This window comes from Gekko japonicus, unplaced genomic scaffold, assembly GCF_001447785.1.
Source record: "Gekko japonicus isolate JY-2015 unplaced genomic scaffold, Gekko_japonicus_V1.1 scaffold225, whole genome shotgun sequence".
Lineage (NCBI taxonomy): Eukaryota > Metazoa > Chordata > Lepidosauria > Squamata > Gekkonidae > Gekko > Gekko japonicus.
In genome coordinates, this window is record NW_015174280.1 from 1,320,355 (window position 1) to 1,333,978 (window position 13,624).

The window sequence follows — 13,624 nt, forward strand, 5'->3', positions numbered from 1 at the left end:
AGGAAATGGAAAGAGGAAACAGTGAGGGAGAGGAAAATGAGATACCCCTGCAAGTCTCTGGAGTGTCCCCTGGTTGTGTAAGTATGTAATCTCAAATCAGAAGCCTGAACATGGTAATGATTTAAATCACTTTGATTTCAACCCATCTACCACACTACTGTTATATCACGCAATACATTTTTCAAGCACACAAAAGGCAATACTTGCATCAACAATAAAATTCAATGATTCCCCCCACCCAGCTAGAAAAAAAAACTGCTGCAATTAAAAGAGGGATTAGACTATCACAGGCTTCTACTGGCAACTCCTCAGAACATCAGAGGTGATGAGAAATAACAATTATTCTCTCTCTCTCACTGCCCAACCCAACTATTTTGGCACAGTATGGTGACCTATTTAACTTTATATTGCATTCTAACAGTTCTTAAAGAACTGAATCATCCACACTACTCAGGGATAGAACTGTTTGTGCAGCCTGTTAAAACCTAGCAAACTTAAGCAAAGGAAAACCTTCTTCCGCAGTAATGCCCTGCCATTTTCTGAAAACAATATGGACATCTACCAGTACATAAGGTGTCTTTGCCTTTGATTAGATGGTAGACTTCCTATTGTGCTATGAATTCTCTTGTACTCTGCAGCGCTATCAGGAAAGCAGCAGAAGTGGTCTAGGTAGACCTTTGGTCAAGCTAGAAAAAAAACTTTAAAACACTGTGCAGAATAAGATTTTATTCTCATGCGTTTCAGGATCTTCTTTTCCCTCCCACATATTTTACAGTTCAGAAGCTAACAAAGTAGGTGTGGATATCCATAATTTCAGATATGTAAGCCTATATCCCTTGAAAACAGTACATCTCAAAACATTAGGGATACATTTTTTCTGCAGTTTGATGTATTCAAAGGGCATTTTTACAGTTGTCTGAACCCCCTTGTTGCCTCACTCTTAGGCAACCTCCCTCCAAATCCCTGGATGTATTCAGCTATCACAACGACATCCCTAGTGTATGAAATGTCTAGTCAGGCCTTAAATGCTTGAAATTTCACAACCTTGTCTTGGCGACTGGTCTTACCGTCTAACATTTGTTCTATTTTTATAGATCCATCATTTTACCTAAAATTAGCCAGCTGGAAATTCAGAGCTGTCCCCCAAACAAGGACATTTACCACCTCAACAATCTCCATTTCTGTTTTCCAAACAGACACAGCTCTACACATGCCTATGTACAGCTCCAGCACCCTACTGCTGATATCAAAGGTATGACACCATCACAATTTCAAGTGCTTAATTTGTCAGACAAGATGCACTGGGACTTGGAGCCACTCCCTTCCATGCCCAAGTTTTGCCTGTATTACTGAGAAAGAACTGAACTCAGAAGCAGTCCATCCTTCTGCCACCCCACAGGATCAGCGAAATCTGGTCCCTCCACATAGGACTTGACGTCCAAGATCCTTAACCATCTCCTGTTTTGCTAAACTCTGAAAAGGTTTATTCCAATGTGGCTGTTAAGGTGGCCTGGTACTGGAAGATCTATCCCATTCCCACAGGCAGGCGAGTTGATTCTATTCTGCACTTCAGAGAATCAAAGCAACAATATCTGGAAAAGCTGCTAGTTAAAAGGACAGCAAATCCTCATCTTAAAACACATACAGGGGCTTATTTCCTGTCCAAACCGGGGAGGGGAAAGGTTAAAAGTAGTCCCCTTCTACCCACCCCACCCATCCCAGCTTTAAAGGCAGTTGGCTGTCATGCCATGTGTAATTTGGTTCATAGTTTCATACATTGTGGGCCTGAACCCCCACTCCTCTTCAGTTCAGGAAGCACAACAGGTAGCTATGGCAGTAGAAATGTTTAGGACTGAAGTACCAGCCAGTTTTAAAGACACAATACTAGTATAAACACTTTTAATGCTGGGTCAAGGTGATCTGTTATAATATAGCTTTTTGATACTTCTTCTGGGGGAAACAGCTATAGTAATCTCAGACCCAGCATTTCTAGACACAGCATCCTTTGGACAGACATTTTCCCATGCTTATCTCAAGCCAGTGGACGTGGAAGAGTGCAGAGCCATTGGTCATCTGCAAGAATGTGAGTGTAAGGGGTGTTGTTTGTTTGTTGTTTAAGTGTCTATTTAATAACTGCTGTTTTTGAATTTTGCAGTATAAAATACCCCAATATTTCTTACTGCCCGTAATGTAGAGAGACACAATCGTCTTAAACTTTCACCAATAGATAGGTCTAAAGCAAACTCTGATTTTCAAAGCTCTGTCCATATCTGACTTTTACAAGAATTTGATACACATATAATCTTTTTAGTTTTAACTCCTAAATTTAACTATGCCTTTTTTAACTCAGAAAAGCCTCATCTGTTGACAATGAAGCATGTTAGGAATGACACTGTGTTGCACATCTTCAATCATACTTGGGGCCCACAGCCTTTCAGCATTCACCCTGGACATAACTGTTTCTAGGGGTCTGAGGGCTCTGTTCTCAAACTGTTCCTCAAAGTTCTCAGAATTCCCATCTACAAATACTGATGTAGAATATTCTCCAACTGTATTCTTACTGATTGAATATTCATCCAACATTTTTATTTTATATTTGATTTATATACCGCCCTCCCCATAACAGGCTCAGAGTGGTGTACACCAATTAATACAATACAATTAAAACAACGTTAAAATGACAGATCGCACAGAATATCGTAAAATACCATATAAAGACAGAGAGATCAGATGTCATGCATAGCTAAGATCCCTATTAAACGATACCTCAGCAAGAACAGATCCATAATATGGAGATGGCAATACCGGCCTCTCTTACTAGGTTGCTGTATGGATTTCCAAGAACATTATGAAATACTCTGAATATTTAAATGCATTATATAAATGCCAAACAACATTTTACGGTTAGCACATACAGTATTTGGTGACTCACATGCACTGATAACATGCATGGGTATTTAACAGTTCAGAAATTTTGCATATTTGATACCCACCAATGAACCTAAAGCTCCTGAATTCAGCAGTACACATTTCACACTTCAAATATATTTCATTTTGCCAGATTCTGAAAGATCTGCAAAATGTTTGTTGTTGTTCCACAGTATATCATTGCTGGGAGCTTTGCAACTGGTCAAATAATCAGAACTGCTGAAGTCTGCGTTTGTGTTCTGCAAAGGCCTTTTACTCATACACACACAACATGATGAGAAGTCTATTTTCTTTCTTTCTTTTTGAAAAAAAGAGACAATATACGGAATGTTTTGAAGGTCTGACAGAGTGACATAAAAGGAACCACTTAACCAATTTCAGCGTACACATGGCTGTCAGACTGGACAAACAGGAACGTCTTTCTTTCGGCACGGCTAAAAGGAGAAACATCTTGTCGTTCACAGTGAGAGTTTAACAAAACCAAATTGTTTAGCACACGACCAAGAGCCAACAGAGTAATTACCTGATACCCACTGGCAGAAATGTTTTTAAACAGAATATTCAGCCCCCTTCGCCCTTGTCACAAACATAAAGGGAAGCGGAACATGCATCTGTGGGGTGTGGTCATACTATGCAGGAGGTTTTCCCCATGGTATTGTCCCCATGGAAACCAAAGGCTTAGGTACATAGGTACAACCACTGGAGTGATGTCATTCCATTTTGTCATTTGAATGGTTGTACACCTGGGTGCCTTACTAGTTAAGCCTTTGGTGTAGTGGTTAAGTGCGCGGACTCTAATCTGGGAGAACCGGGTTTGATTCCCCACTCCTCCACTTGCACCTGGCTGGATGACCTTGGCCAAGCCCTAGCTCTGATAAGAGCTGTCCTTGAAAAAGAGCAGTTTGTGTCAGAGTTCTCTCAGCCCCACCTACCTCACAGGGTGTCTGTTGTGGGGAGGGGAAGGGAAAGGAGTTTGTAAGCTGCTCTGAGACACCTTTGGGTAGTGAAGGGCGGGGTATAAATCCAATCTCTTCTTCTCTTCTTCTTCTTTGCACGAGAACTCCTGCTCTGATACTAGAGAACAATATTAGAGAGCACTATCCAGATTCCCAACAACCTTCCTAGTCATAAACTGGAGAACAAGTTGTTTGATTATCTCTGGGGTTGTTGTGTCGACAGCCCCCATGGAAACAGACAGGCTTTGTAAGGAAATACCAACAAAAGAAGCAGATGTAAGCTTGGGCTCCTTACTACTCACGTGGGGCAATATTAAAATGCATCACTTTTAAGACATCATGTGCCACTTATAATTTATTTTAACATCTCTTTCTAGCCAAGTTGCTTCAGCTTCTTTAGCACCCTGATCATATGGGGAAAATGCAAACTTGCAAGCTGGGGATCTGAACGGCTGAATAAATAAAAACGATTAATGACTTAAGCCTTCCAATGATCCTGTTTTTGTACAATTCGAAACCCCCTTGGGAAAGGCACACAAGAGGATAAAGCAATTTTTTTAGTCCTGTTGTGAGAATAACATAGCTGTGTGTCAAGCAACATAAAGCATGTATTTAAGTGTAAATTTATTTTTATTAGGTTTTATTTAGATTAAAAAAAAAAGATTGAAAGCAAAAGATTAATGAACTGAGAGCATGGGCAGCACAGCAGCCTTAGCTCTGTATTGTAGTATCAGAAAGCAGAAGCAACAGAAGCCCAAAGACCATTAACTGGATGTCATGTTTGAGGTTTACAAATGAAATCGTGGGCACCCTTCCCTTAGCTAGGGGAATGCACCCTACATACTAGTTTGCTGGGTGCCTTCCCAGTTCTATTGTCCCAGGAACCACACTGAGAAACTGTGTGGAGGTGCACAACCTGCTAAACTGTGCTGCTGGCCCTCTGCTACCCACCACACATGGCCATTGCATCAGCAGGGGAGGGCTTGAGGCGTTTCTGGTGCAGCTATGGCTGGTGCTGGCACCATGCTGCAGAGCAGAACCCTCTTACATAATTCTAGGAATTTTTAAAGAGTTTCAGCCATTTTTAATGAGATCTGTACACTTTCTGCAGAAGACCGTTCCTTCTCTCCCTTTCCTTTCAACAAAACATGAGGCAGCGGCAGTGCTTCCCAAAGGGAATCAACCAAGCCGGTAGGCAGAGGAACATCCAAGGTCAAAAGACACTGAAGAGTGCAAGCTATGTTAGCAACTGCACATGAAGAGACAAGCACAAGAATGTGGCCCCTAACCTGGGCCTCCCATTCAGCATGTCACTGCTATTCTTACTACCTTAGCAAGCCAGCAACTCTCCCTGCTGCTCTAAGTCAGTCTAAGTAAGAAGCTTCAGCCAGCCAACATGGAACCATGGCTACCTCAGTGGAACAAGGCTACCATAATCGGGAGGGGGGGGCATCAGACCCCACCAACAGCCATTCTGCAGGAGAGGAGAGGCGAGAACAAGGCTTTTCCACCAGCCTGCCTAACTACCACCTTTCCCCTCCTCCTCAGACTTCATCAATATCCAACTTGTTCTGCAGGAGGGAAGGAGAAACAGCAAGCCCCGTTTCATTGGCCTCTTTCCACCAACTTGTATTTATTTGTAGTGCTCTGCCAAAAAAGCAGGATATAAGTATGATAACACTACCCAGGATTGCATAGGGGCTGGATACTGCTAACAAAAGACACAGAACCATATAATTCAAAGCTTTTATTACAAACAATAAAATAATTACTTAACTGGTAGCTTCAAACTAACAACAAAGTTTCATGGCCTCTGCAGTCTTTTTGTTTAGCTTACCGATTCACCTAAAAAGCATTAAGTATACAAAAACGAACAGGACACACTATATCAGGGGTGTCAAACATGCAGCCCGGGGGCGGGATCAAGCCCTTGGAGGGTGGCAACCTGGCACACAAGGCCCTGGCTGTTTCCTGCTTCCTTTTCCTGTTCTGCTGCTACATCACAGCTTACTTTACCAGTCTCTCAATCGCACAGGAGGCATACATAGGCAAGCCTCTCCTGTGCAGTTGAGAGAATCTGGTAAAGCATTGGCTGAGGCTCCTCCCAGTGGGAGGGAGGGAACCAGCCAGAGCTTGCTTCCTGGCCAGGCTGTCTCAATCATATACAGGAGACAAAGGGAAGCCTTTCTTTCCTTCCACTGGCTGAGGCTCCTCCCTGAAGGGAGGCAGGGAGAGAGGGAACAAGGGAAAGCTTGTTTTGCTGGGCTGTCTCAATCGCATGGCAGAAATACCAGGCACCAGACCAATAAAATTTTGTTCAAGGTATGAGTTTCTGTGTGCCTTGCTACAATATTTGTGTATTCTGTTCAACTCCTTATGTTGTGTTTGTGTGTGTTTTGTTGGGCTCCTTATGCCAGGGCTCTCATGGGTGCAACTGAGTTTCCTCCCCCTTTTCACTGTGTTCATGCCCTCGTGATCCAGTCTTTCTCAGTAAGAAAGCAATGTGAACTGTTTTGGAAGAGGAATAACAACAAGCCAGTGAGGTGGATTAGGCTGAGAGTGTGTGTCCAGACCAAGTTCACCCAGCACATTTCCTTTGTAGGAAGTTGTAGTTATTTCTCTGGGGAAGACTATAGTTTTGTAGACAAACAAACAGCCCTCAGTTTATGTCAGGATGCCTTCTCACGTTCTTGAGCAGCAAATGAAGCAACTTATGTACAAAAGCTCACAATGCCCAGCCATTTCATGTTTTCTCCTGGGTCCTAGGCTCAGAACACTGAGCATGAGATTTCTATAATGAATGTCAATAAATCAAAAGTAGGTTTGCAGCTTACAGATACACATCTGAACAGCATACTCAAGATTGCTACAGCACAGACATTTTGATGCAATAATTCAGAGCAAGAGGTGTCAGTTATCAGAGACTGTTAAATAGACAAAATATTGCAAGAGTGCTTGTGTTTTGAGCATGTTTTGTTTGAAGTTTTAAAAAATCTTTAATTGCGTTTGTCTGTATAAAGTTTATATCTCCACTACCTGGCATTACATTTTATGACACACATGGCCCGGCCCAACAAGGTCTCATTTATGTCAGATCCAGCCCTCACAACAAATGAGTTCGACACCATTCACTATATACCTTCATTGCTGCTACCACCAATACCACAGTATAATTTTAATGAAATGGGATATCCTCAAAGGGAAACACACACTGTAGCATAGCAGTTAAGAATATCAATCTAGGATGGGGGGGAAACCTATTTGGTCCAAGAAGCTCCCTAGGTGACCTTAAGCCAGTCACATTCTCTCAGCCTAGTCTAAGAAGAAGAAGAGATTGGATTTATACCCCGCCCTTCACTACCCAAAGGTGTCTCAGAGCGGTTTATAAACTCCTTTCCCTTCCCCTCTCCACAACAGACACCCTGTGAGGTAGGTGGGGCTGAGAGAGCTCTTGACGGAAACTGCTCTTTTTCAAGAACAGCTCTTATCTGAACTATGGCTTGCCCACGGTCATCCAGCCAGATGCAAGTGGAGGAGTGGGGAATCAAACCCGGTTCTCCCAGATTAGAGTTCGCGCAGATTAGAGTCTACCTCTCAGGTTTGTTGTAAAGATAAAACGGAAAGGGGAAGAACAATGTATGCTATCCCCTCCAAGTTCCTTGATGAAAGGGTAAAATAAACATGTAAGAGAAGACTTCAGTTGCTTCTTAGTTTTGTATTATTAGTTACCATCCTGAGTACTAAAAGAAAGGTGGGCTACAAACCTAAATGAAATATTATGTAATAGTTATAACCTCTTAGTACCCTAGAGCAGTGGTTCCCAGCCTTTTTGGTACTGTGACCCATTTTTTAAAAAAAGAGCATACACAAATCAATAAAATTACAAAAGCCTCGGATCCACTTTCACAGGCTTCGCAGGCCTCTTTTGGGTTGGGAGTTGGGATCCACCAGTTAGGAAACACTGGCCTACAGGAGGAAACCTCTCTCAATCCTGAAGTCGGAGTTGTCTCTCTGCAAGAGTCACCTTTATTTAGTTTCTCTCCAAGGCTTTTTGTACATTTTGAGCCAACCCTTCTTTCAATGAGCTTGTACACTAAGGTTGTTAGTATGAAAAAATGCATATTCATCGGTTATGCAAAGGTTTTGGTGATTTTACAAAAATCAGACAGTAGGAATTTTTTCAGTTTTTAAACTGAATATTCAGTTTTTAAACTGAATATTGTAAACCAGAATGCAAATTCTGGATGGGGGTCTAAAACTCTTTCTGGTACCACATATGATATGCACTCCCAAAGCTTTAAGTGAACACCGGAAGCCCCGCTGTCTGTTGCCAGGGAATGCTTTCCATATAAATTTAGGACTGTACACAGAGAAATGTAAGATTTGCAAAAATCTTGAAGTAAGAGAAATAAAAATAGGAAAAACACGACTTTTGGAGGAAATGAAATATATGGACTACTTAATTTCTTATCAAGCATAAATTTCTTTTACTGTGTTAACATAAAATGCATAGTTTATACCTCAGCTATATATATCCTTAGGCAATATTGTATACATTTATAGGAAACACAGGAATTTTCATTGTTAAATGATACAGACTGGCACAAAAAAGATCTTCATACGACAGACTGGCACAATCTGTACTACATAATACAGACTGCCACAAAAAGTTCTTCATACTACATATTCTGAGTTAGTAAAAATACTGTCTTAAAAAGCATTTCATTCATTCCAAAAGAGAGAGTATTTCATGGTTATTGTTTTTTCCAGCTCTGTCTACACTTCTTGGTGCACCAATCATCTTGAGAAAATTGTAACAAAACATTGGCTCTACAGGTGCCAATCGCAAGATTGTGTGTGACCTTTGATGGACTTGCATGTGAGTAACACTGTGCATGACCATAACCACAAGAACTCCGAAAAAAGTTTCAACTGAAACTGTAAACTCAGCCACAACTATTTCAGTCAACCATTATGGGTTTATGGCAGCCTACAATCAAGCCAGCCCTCAACGATCCCACCAATTTGAATCAAGATACATCAAAATATTTATCAGTTTCAAATGCTTTAAATATATTTTAAAATATTTTGTATTTCAATATTACACACAGAATTCAAGAACTGTTAACAGCACATATCTGCATGTAAACATGCTTAAATACATGTGCTTCACAACTGCAAAACCCATACTCCTTACACTGTGAGATGATCCCTGGCTGCTTGTGAAAATATGTGTGCTTCTGGCCCTTGGGCCGCATCCTGACAAGAACCCCTAAAAATCAGCTGCTATCAATGTTTCCTCTAATGTTTTTCCCCCTACTGAGCACATCCTGAGCCGAACATAACCGCTGTAATCTTAAAACTGGCAATGAGCAGTGCAAGACCCTGCATGGCTCCAGACTGCTGCTGAGCAGGGCTTCCTGTGTTAATGAGTGGCCACTTGCATACACAGCTTAGAGGAAACACTGGAAGCTATTTTTCACTATTGTCAGCCATACCGCCATCATATTGCTTAAAAACAGTATCTTTGAGAGACATAAAATGGAACACATCCTGAATGGCAAAAGATAGACGTTTCTGAATTGTGCGCTGTTTCCAAAAGCAGTTAATAATAGGGCAGTGTATTTTGAGGGGACAACCAGAAATTTCAGTACCTCTAAGGAAGCACTAAGCATAATAAATCTCATATTAAAAAGCTGTGTATGTTATCATCTCCAAGATACAGTGAAGTATCTTTTGCCAAGGAGTATATAAGAATGTAATGAAATGATTACAATAAACCTGGAATAACTAGTAATTATTATGACCCCATAGCATGTATCATCTTCATTCCTCCAACCAGCTCTTTCTCCCTCCCTCCCATAAAGGGGTTTGATCTGTTCGAAGGCATTTTCAGTGGCTTTGGATTAGGCTGGCAATAGAGGTTGTTGTGTTTTTTTTTTAAGCTATTTCTTGTCAGTATTCAGAGAAGCACGTTCCAGCAGGCTTTTTGTTGATTTAATTTCTGTTTATATGGGTTATGTTTATAACAGGATTATTCTGATTTACGGTTTTATTATTACACATACTTGCAAGCGTAATTTGTAAACTGCCTTGGGCCAACATGTAAGGAAAGGCAGTCTCTGAACACTGATATAAATAAATGTTAAAGCTTCCTCTAGCTTGTCTTGGCAAGAGATTTTTCACCTCTATCATAGTACTTACAATGAAAAGTGAAAGCATTCTTACAATAAACACAACGCTTCACAGAGACTGAACAGCCGGAGTCTTTCTTTCCTAGACATCACCAATATTACAGCTATCACTTTCTGAACTGTATTAGACAAGAAGCACTACAATCAAAGTGGGTCAGACCACGGATTGAACCTGGGACCTTCTGCAAGCAAAGCATATCCTTTACCACTAAACCACATCCCCTGCCCATCTGAACTGGAAGCACATGAGTGGCTGGCATGATCTCCAAAGAGTATGTTAGAACCAGACTTCTCTCAAGCCTGTAGGAAATACTGAACACCAGCTAAGGCCACTCTTGGAACTCCCTGTACAAGGCAGATGGCCCTACTTTACCTATTGGGCAGGGCTGTGGTTTGGAAGCTCAGAAGGAAGATACCTGGAACCAGGGCCACAGAGAAATTATCAACACATGGCATTGCCTTATCCAGAGTCAGAACTGTGGCCCATCATGGTCAGTACTGTCTACTGACCAACAGCCACTCTCCAGGGTCTCAAGTGGAGATCTTTGTACTGGAGATGGCCTTTGTACTGGAGATGACAGGAACCGAACCAGGGCCCATCTACAGATGCTCTACTACTAATCCTCAACCTACAGGAGGGTGGCATAATGTTGTTTTAAAGAAAAAGGTTTCCCTTGCTTGAAAGTTAGTTGAATCCAACTCTAGGGGGCAGTGCTCATCTCCGTTTCCAAGCCAAAGAGCCAGCGCTGTCCAAAGATGTCTCCGTGGTCATGTGGCCGGCATGACTAGACGCCAAGGCACACAGAACACTGTTACCTTCCCACCAAAGTGGTAACTATTTATCTACTTGCAATCTCTTGCTTTCGAACTGCTAGGTTAACCTCTGAGCCACTGCGGCCCTTTTTGTTTTAGACTCATCTTAATGTTTTTATATCTGTTGTTTTAGACTCATCTTAATGTTTTTATATCTGTTGTTCCAAGTTTCATACAGTAATTTTTACACCGCTGTTACCCACCTTTGGCTCCTGAGGTGTTCAGGAGAAAGGTGGACAGGCCCTTGGTTTTGGTGGGGCCCCTCATTTAATAGCCATGCCCCACAAGTCCTGCTGCCAAAAACCATGTTTTCAAAATATTTCTTTGGATATTAATTCAGGTAAGCTCTGCCACGCTGCACCCTGCCTGAAGCCTGCATTTAAAATCCTCAATTCTGGGACCCTGGTAAGCACCTCTGGTTGTTGTCCGACTCGTGCCAAAAGTAGAAGAGGAGATTGGATTTATATCAATTCACTTGGGAGTCTCAGTGTGGCTTACAATCTCCTTCCCCTTCCCACAACAGACACCCTGTGAGGTAGGTGGGGCTGAGAGAACTCTTTTGAGAACTGCTCTTTCCAGAACAGTTCTGAGAGAACTGTGACTGAACCAAGGTCACACCAGCAGCTGCATGTGGAGGAGTAGGGAATCAAAGTCCTGTTTGGGGCAGTGGCTCATGGGGGTTTGGGGGGTGAACAGCTACAAACACAATTCATGTTTGAAGAGCTGCTATTAATGATTTTAAGAGAGCCAAAAGTCCTGTCAGTCAAAATAATGGTGTAATTTGCTTATGGTAATTTGTCTGCTCTTAATCTAATTAAGTTCCCTGCTCCACTGCCCCACCGACCAAAATCTTCTGGCTACACCCATGAAGGTGGATACACAAACATTATATACATCAAAGAAAGTAAATAAATCTTTCCCTTAACATATACTTATTTAGCACAATTCTGTCTCATCCTTCCTCCAAGGATTTCAGAACAGGATACATTCCCTTCCCTTATAAAAACCTTCAAGTGTGTTAAGGAAAAGAGAGCAACTGCCCAAGGCCACTCAGCCAGCTCCATAGCAAAGTAGACAGTACTGACCACGATGGGCCAAGGTTCTGAACCTGCTTCTCTGGGACATGCTAGGAAAGACATGTGATTTGTTCTCATGGGGCGGCCTAGATGGTTCAGATGATGAAAAGGACATCACAGGACCTCTGCAAGAGCGGCGGGCTCATGATGGCCTTGCCTGGGAATACGGTTGCTAATTTTGGGTTGGGAAATTCCTGGCGATTTGGAGGTGGAGCCAGGGGAGGGCGGGGTTTGGGGAGGGCAGGGACCTCAGAAGGGTATAAAAGTACGGAGTTCACCCTTCCACAGCAGTCATGTCCTCCACGGAAATAGGATTTCTGTCTTCCGGAGTGGAGTTGGAAGTTTGGGAGAATTCCGGCCCCTATTCCCCCCCATCCCGGGGGGATCGCAAACTTAGGCTCCCCCCCCCCCAAAAAAAAACGTGGGGGAGAAAAAGCGAAACGACTCCGACAACCGACCCCCAACTCTGCCCCACAAAGCGCGGCTCCCTCACCTTCCCGCAATGCCAAGGCCCGCTTCTCCACCCCCATTATTGGGACTCCCACGGAGAGCTGCCGTCATCCTTTCCCCCCTCCCCGACCTTTCCCATTCCGGACCCCCCACCACCACCAACTCCGCCCCACAGAGCCCTTCACCCCGGTAGGCCCCGCCCCCTCGCTTATACCTCCCTCCACAGGGGTCCCCGTCCAGCCCCATACCTGGCCCGGTATCGATCCGGGGTGAGGGGGAAAGAGGCGCGGGCCTACCCAGGCCCCACTCTTTTTCCCTCTCTCTCTCTCTCTCTCTCTCAATTCTCTCTCAGGGCTGATGGAGTGAGGGGGGGATGTTTGCGATTGCGAAACCGGCCCCAACCAATCAAAAAGCGGTGTACCGCAAGGATGATGCAACTCTCGCCCTCCGTGTTCCGACTGGCGGCTCGTCTGACCAATGGCTGGTCGGATCGTCAGAGATCACCAATCGTTAAGCTCTGGCGGTTGGACAGGCAGGAGCCACAACCAATGAGGGACTTTGCCTCGAAGGGGGTTTTTTTTAGTCAGAGGCAGGCGGGATCGTAGGGTTGGTGTTCTTGGGGGGGGGGGAAGGGGATGGGGATGTGATGGGGGGTTTATTCTAAATATATTATTATTTAATTCTTCTAAATTGTAGACATGTTAACTGCTCTCAGTTCCTCGTACGCCGCACAAAAAGAGTTAAGTCACCAAAATTCAAACTTCTGCTAACGAATAATGGAGCTTGTTTTCTTTAAACACATAAATACTAACATCGAGGACATAGTGGAGCTTCATAACATTATTGTGCCTGATGTGAAGGAACAGAGAATTGTTTCCCTCCTATCCAGAATGTTTTATTATTTAAAGCATTTCCGTTGTATCTTTTCCAGTGACTCAAAGTAGAGGCTACTGCTGCATTAACTCAGTTCTTTTGTTGTTTTTAGGTTGCTTCTTAAGTCTATCGTGTTAATATTGTAAGGTGACTCTTAAATACACACACACACAACCTTTATTGGCATGAAAGCACAAAACAGTATGGAAATACGGGAATTTTAAATACAGGGTGAGGTATGTTCTAACTGGAGCTCCTTACAGCTCAGAGAAGTAAGGTGACGATAGGTAAAGGTAAAGGTTCCCTTGCTCGAAAGCCAGTCGAATCCGACTTT

At 42.9% G+C, this 13,624-nt stretch overlaps 1 protein-coding gene across 2 annotated transcripts in view; it reads right to left on the reverse strand.

Moving 5' to 3' along the window:
* CEBPG (CCAAT/enhancer binding protein gamma) overlaps positions 1-12,746 on the reverse strand; it is a 16,451-nt gene extending 3,705 nt beyond the window's left edge. Inside the window, exon 1 of one of the 2 annotated variants that reach the window (XM_015423840.1) lies at positions 12,666-12,746. The gene's annotated coding sequence lies outside the window, so the exon portion shown is untranslated. Of the gene's footprint in view, positions 1-12,460; positions 12,531-12,665 lie in introns of those variants that run through there. The other variant, XM_015423841.1, reaches the window with a different exon arrangement.
* Positions 12,747-13,624: the final 878 nt, after the last annotated feature.